The sequence below is a fragment of the Lathyrus oleraceus genome, chromosome 6 (assembly GCF_024323335.1).
Source record: "Lathyrus oleraceus cultivar Zhongwan6 chromosome 6, CAAS_Psat_ZW6_1.0, whole genome shotgun sequence".
Classification (NCBI taxonomy): domain Eukaryota; kingdom Viridiplantae; phylum Streptophyta; class Magnoliopsida; order Fabales; family Fabaceae; genus Lathyrus; species Lathyrus oleraceus.
The window spans coordinates 489693905-489700614 of NC_066584.1; the positions used below are offsets into that span (position 1 = coordinate 489693905).

General features: G+C 40.3%; 1 non-coding gene across 1 annotated transcript; it reads left to right on the plus strand.

Moving 5' to 3' along the window:
- The first annotated feature begins 4017 nt into the window (after positions 1–4017).
- On the plus strand, positions 4018–4124 carry LOC127099694 (small nucleolar RNA R71). Its single transcript, XR_007794170.1, has one exon. It is a non-coding gene; the product is annotated as a small nucleolar RNA R71 (small nucleolar RNA).
- Positions 4125–6710: the final 2586 nt, after the last annotated feature.

Genomic DNA, 6710 nt, shown 5'->3' on the forward strand with positions numbered 1-6710 from the left:
AGAGCTTCCCCACTTTTTTAGACCTTCTGTGCGTCTCCGATCTTGTGGCATGTTAATCCGTTCTATTGCAAAGAGGTAACTGCCTAAGACTCGATTCAGCGAGCTGCGATACATACTGCTAGGACGTTGAAGACTTCGACTTCTAAGATTCCTGTTTGTGGCATTTCATCGCGTCTTGAGATGTTGCCAGTGCGTTGGCACCGGTCGCATTTTATAACCGCGTTATGGACGCCTTTCGGTAGAGTATGCCAAAATAGGATGGATTGCAGGATCTTAGTGCAGGTCTTTGAGGTACTTGCATGCCCTCCACAAGGGGGCTGAATGGGAATTAGAGATTATATCTTCGATTTCATCCTCAGGAAACATCGACGGAAAATACCGTCGGTCCCTCTTTTGAAAAGAAGGGGTTCATCCCAGTAATACTGTTTTAGGTCATGAAAGAGCTTCTTCTTTTGTTGGTAAGATAGGTCCGGTGGGAGTACTCCGACGGCTAGGTAGTTAACAAAGTCAGCGTACCATGGCAGAGTTGCATTTGCATGTACTTCTTCCACAGATTTTTCTATTTCTGTATCATTTAATGTCAGTTCAAACATACCACTTTCCATTTGGGCTATGAGTCGTTCGTAAGGGAAATCGTCATTTATTGGGATTTGTTCAGGCTTTTTCCCTTCGATACGAGATAAGTGGTTTGCTACTACGTTCTCAGTACCTTTCTTATCTTTTATTTCTAAATCAAATTCTTGTAAGAGCAGGATCCATCTTAAAAGTCTTGGTTTGGCATCCTTTTTACTTAACAGATATCTAATAGCGGCATGGTCGGTGTAGATGATAATTTTTGCCCCTACCAGGTACGAACGGAATTTGTCCAAAGCGAATACGACGGCTAGAAGTTCTTTTTCAGTGGTGCCGTAGTTCATTTGGGCTGGATCAAGCGGTCTACTTTCATAGTAAATAGCATGAAGCTTCTTATCCTTCCTTTGTCCTAGTATTGTTCCTACTGCGTAATCACTCGCATCGCACATAATTTCAAATGGTAATCTCTAGTCAGGTGGTTGCATTATGGGTGCGGTGATTAAAGATGTTTTTAGTTGGTTGAACGCTGTTAAGCATTTTTCATCAAATATGAAGTCAGCGTCTTTCATTAATAATCCTGTAAGTGGCTTGGTTATTTTTGAGAAATCTTTAATAAAACGTCGGTAGAAACCGGCGTGTCCTAGAAAGCTTCTTATTTTTCGAACGGTTTTCGGAGGTTGAAAGTTCTCTATAATTTCGATTTTAGCTTTGTCCACTTCAATTCCTCTGTCAGATACCACGTGACCTAATACAATTCCTTGTTGAACCATAAAATGGCATTTCTCCCAGTTTAAAACGAGGCTTACTTTCACGCATCTTTCGAGTACCATTTCGAGGTTAGATAGACATCCTTCAAAACTCTGCCCACAAAAAGAAAAATCGTCCATGAAGACTTCCATGATGTCGTCTATAAAATCGGAGAAAATTGCCATCATGCATCTTTGAAATCTTGCGGGAGCTTACATAGGCCAAACGACATTCGTCTGTAGGCGAATATACCATAAGGGCATGTGAAGGTAGTCTTTTCTTGGTCGTCAGGATGGATTGGGATTTGAAAGAATCCTGAATAACCGTCTAGATAGCAGAAGTGAGAATGCTTAGCCAGTCGTTCAAGCATTTGATTTATGAAAGGTAGAGGGAAATGATCTTTACGGGTGGCTTTATTTAGTTTTCTATAGTCCATGCACAGTCTACTTCCGGTCACAACTCTTTGTGCTATGGACTTGCCCTTCTCATTCTTAACAACTGTAACACCTCCTTTCTTGGGTACTTCATGAACGGGGCTAACCCATTGACTATCTGAGATCGGGTATATGATTCCAGCGTCTACAAGTTTCTTTACTTCATCCTTGACTACGCTACTTAGGATTGGGTTGATCCTTCTCTGGTGCTCTCTAGAGATTTTGCAGTCTTCCTCCAACATAATATGATGCATACAGATTGAAGGACTTATTCCTTTTAGATCGGCGATGTTATATCCTAACGATGTTGGATACTTTCTTAGGACATCTAGTAATTTTTCGGTTTCCATCTGTCCTAAGTCAGCGTTGACTATTACTGGTCTTTTTAGTTCAGTGTCTAGGAATTCGTATCTTAGGTTCTTTGGCAGTGTTTTTAATTCCAAGTCAGGTTTCTTTGGGCATGGCATGTGGTCGGGTGTAAGTGCTAAGCATTCGCTTAGATTTTCATTTTGGTACGGTTCATGCCAATGGTTGTCTTCGAGGATTGGAGGGATTTGGATTTTTAGTATTTCGGAGTACGTGGTTTCTTCCATCTCCGTTTCTCTCACGCATTCATCTATGACATCAAGCAGATAGCAGGTGTCGTCTATAGCTGGAGTTTGTAAGAATTGGGTTAAGATGAATTCAACCTTTTCCTCTCCAACTTCGAATGTCAGTTTACCTCTTTTTACGTCTATGATGGCTCCGGCGGTAGCCAAGAATGGCCTTCCTAGAATGATAGGTGTACTGGCATCTTCTTTAATGTCCATAATTATGAAATCGGTAGGAATGTAAAATTGTCCTACACGAACTGGGACATTTTCTAGTATACCGACAGTATATTTAATCGAGCGTTCAGCTAGTTGAACGAACATCTTTGTCGGTCTTAATTCTCCCATACTGAGCCTTCTACAAATGGTTAGGGGCATTAAGCTAATGATGGCTCCTAGATCGCATAGAGCTTTGTCTATGACGAATTTTCCAATGACGCAGGGTATGGAGAAACTACCCGGGTCTTTAAGTTTGGGATGCATATTGTTCTGGATTATGGTGCTACACTCGGCAGTAAGTGTAACCGTTTCGTCATCCTCAATCTTTTTCTTATTGGATAAGATTTCCTTAAGAAATTTGGCGTAGGAGGGCATTTGTGTGATGACTTCTGTAAAGGGTATCGTAATGTTTAATTGCTTCAGAAGCTCAACAAATTTCCTAAACTGATTCGCAGTTTTAGAACTTTTGAGTCTTTGAGGATGCGGAATTGGTGGTTTATAAGGAGGTGGAGGTACATAAGGGTTTTGGTTCCTTTGGTTCATTCACCTGCTCAGTTGAGGTTTTATTTCGTTTTTGGTACATGGCAGGGTTTTGGAGTCTTGGATCTATGGGTCCACCTACTTCTTTTTCGCTCCTCAGTAAAACGACATTTGCATGTCCCTTTGGATTAGGTTGCGGCTGTCTAGGAAATGTTTCAGATGGAGCGGCTGTAGACGCTTGATGTTGAGCCACTTGTGAAATCTGTGTTTCAAGCATTTTATTATGGGTGGCTAAGGTGTCTACTTTATTCACTAGTTGTTTAAGTTGCTCGCTAGTATGTATGTTCTGGTTCAAGAAGTCCTTGTTCGTTTGAGCTTGAGTAGCTATGAAGCTCTCCATCATTAATTCGAGATTTGACTTCCTAGGCATGTTAGGATCATTATCAGCTGGCTTTTGATATCCAGGCGGAACAACTGGTGCTTGGCCAGGTGCATAGAGGGCATTGTTATTCTTATACGAGAAATTTGGATGGTTTTTCCAACAAGGGTTATAAGTGGTTGAATAGGGATTTCGTTGTGTGTAGTTCACTTGATTTGTTGGGACTACTGCTAGTATTTGACATTCTTGTGCAGTGTGTCCAGGGTTTCCACATAACTCACAGTTTGGAGTTACAGCAGCCACGGTGGATAGGGGTGGTATGGTCAAGTTATCTAATTTTTGGACAAGGGCATCTACCTTTGCACGAACATGGTTAAGGATACTGATTTCGTACTTTCCACCCTTAGTCTGGGACTTTTCCACTTGAGTTCGTTCACCTCACCATTGGCAATGGTTTTGGGCCATGTTTTCAATGAGTTGATAGGCTTCGGTGTATGGCTTATCCATAAGTGCACCGCCCGCGGTAGCGTCTATTGTAAGTCTTGTGTTATACAGAAGCCCATTATTAAACGTGTGAATGATAACCCAGTCTTCTAGACCGTGATGTGGACATATTCTCATCATGTCCTTGTATCTCTCCCATGCTTCGTAGAGAGATTCCACATCTTTTTGCCTGAATCCATTGATTTGAGCTCTCAACATAGCAGTTTTGCTCGCCAGAAAGTATCTGGATAGGAAGGCGTTCTTCAGCTCCTCCCATGTTGTAACGGAGTTGGAGGGAAAGGATTGCAACCAAGCCCAAGCTTTGTCTCTTAGTGAAAAGGAAAAAGGTGCAGTCTTATCGCATCTTAAGATACACCATTCTCTTTTATAGTATCGGCGTACTGCACAAACTTGGTCAGGTGTTCATTAGGATCCTCTGTTGGATTTCCAGCAAATTGATGTTGTTGGACGGCTGATAAGAGTGAGGGTTTCAGCTTGAAATCGTTTCGATTAATAGCGGGGGCAGCAATGCTGTTGTGAGGTTCTTGTTGAGATGGGGTAGCGTAGAATTTAAGAGGACGATTATGGGGTCCTTCTTCAGCCATGTTTTGTTTTTCTTCTGATTTAGGAGGATAGGAAATATCGGGAATACCGTATTTTTGTTGATATTCGTGTATTCGGCGTCTCACGTAAAGGAAACGTTCTAATTCAGGGATTGGTGGTGCTAAGTTATCGCCTTGTGAGCGAGTACTTAGCATATAATCAGGGAAAAAAAAGGAGAGAAGATTAGTTTTTTTTTGTACCTTAGTCTATACCGTGCAACGAAAAAAATCGCACTATTCGACTAAAACAGATCCCCGGTAACGGCGCCAAAAACTTGATGCTTGTCGTGGCGATATATAAAATATAGTATGTCGGGTACTTGACTGCAAGTGCACAGTCTAGTCGCTTTAGTTTTAAAAGATATCGATCCCACAGGGACCTATGGTCAAACTAGTGTTGCTAACGTCACTATGTTTAGCTAAGGGAATTGATTAATAGAATTCGGGGGTAATAAAGTAAATCTAAGCGAAATTTTCGATTTTAATAAAGAATTAATGGAAGGGATCAATATGCAGCGCATTAATCGTCAGGGATTCGATAAGTTACCGGTGAATAGTTTGAATGCCAAATATATCTCAGTAGAAAATGTTTATTTAAAAGACTTTATCTCACACTCTCGTGGTTGTTGATTTGGCCTATAACTTTAAGCCAGAATGTACGCTCTCGCTGTCCCATTTGAAGTCAAAATTACTTTTTGAAAATAAATAAGTTCTAATTGTTTTTAAAGTGCTCTCGCTGGTTTTAAACCCAATGCCTAATTTTTACTATCCAACTCGAGCCTCACGCTCTCGCAATTGTTGGTTCTTACCTTAGTTAATTTCCCACTCTCGTGGCAAAATTGTATTAAATAGCTTTTCACGCTTTTGTGATAAAGTTAATTAAATTTAGATTAAAAACTTCAGCCTAAAAGGTTATTTGAGAAAAAAGGTTTTCACCGGTTATTATTAAATCCCATCAAATTAGGTTGCAATATACCGATACCGGTAGTTTAGCTAGACATATTGAATAAAGCAAACACAAGGCATACAAAGATTAACATTGCGGCAGACATGCTTATAACAATAAATGGGCAATAATAATAATAATTCAATAAAAACCTGGAGATCGAAGTACAAAGTATAGCGATTCTTGGAGCACTTGAGCAGTCCTCCACAAGTCGGTAGGCTTTGCTTCTTCAATATAGATTACTACTAAAATAAAATAAAGTGTAGTAGTTCCCCAGTGTAGGAAACTACTATTATGGCTAACTGGAAAACTAACTGGAAAAAGGGAAACTATAAAAAAAGAATGGCGAATACAATAAGGCAACGGAAACAAGGTTGCTGGAAAGAAAGAAAAAATTGCTGAATGCTAGAAAACTGAAAGTTAAATTGTAGAGCGTAAAATATCAAAATAGGCGTCACCAATTTTTCCCAATTGAGTCCTTTATATAGTGTCCATTGGGTCTTGGTAGTTGAGAGAATCAAGGAACACTTTTTCTTGAGAGAGGAATCCGTGGGAAAAGTTTGTTGGAGGAAATTTAGGCACGTTTGAGTGCCTGCTGCTGACTGCTTCAAAGCGCAGTTTATGGCCGTGTGACACTCGTCATGCGCCTTTGACGGTCGTCACAGTCTGGGTGGTGACGAGCGTCAGGAATGTGTGGCGTTCGTCACAGCAGCAAAATTTGTATTTTCTGTTCTTTTGGTTTTTCCTGTGCTTTTTCACTTGTTTCTTCTTCTTTTTCTTCCTTTTCTTCATTTTGCTCTTTAGTGCATGGAGATTCAAATACCTGCAAAAACAACACGAATACTTGCGCAATAATCGGGATATTAATCAAAATGATGTGATTTCTGAGTGTAAATTAAGGCAATTATCTGATGTGTTTTCGCGTTATCAAGACGCATGTTATGCCTTAGATATCATTGATGAGTGCGTTAGGGAAATAGAACAAGAAGAAATCATGAAAACAATTAAGTTGCCATCAACTCTCATACTGGAAGATGATGACTTTAGGAAACCCTACATCGATGATAACCTTTACGAATTTTAAGGAACTGTCTAAGAACCTGAGATTTGAGTTCCTCGATAAAGAGATGAGTCGTCCAGTTATAGTCAGTGCTACCTTGAGCCAAGAGGAAACAAACCAACTCTTAGATGTTTTACGAAGGTATCCCTCAGCCTTAGGATATAACATCTATGACCTGAAAGGTATAAGCCCATCCG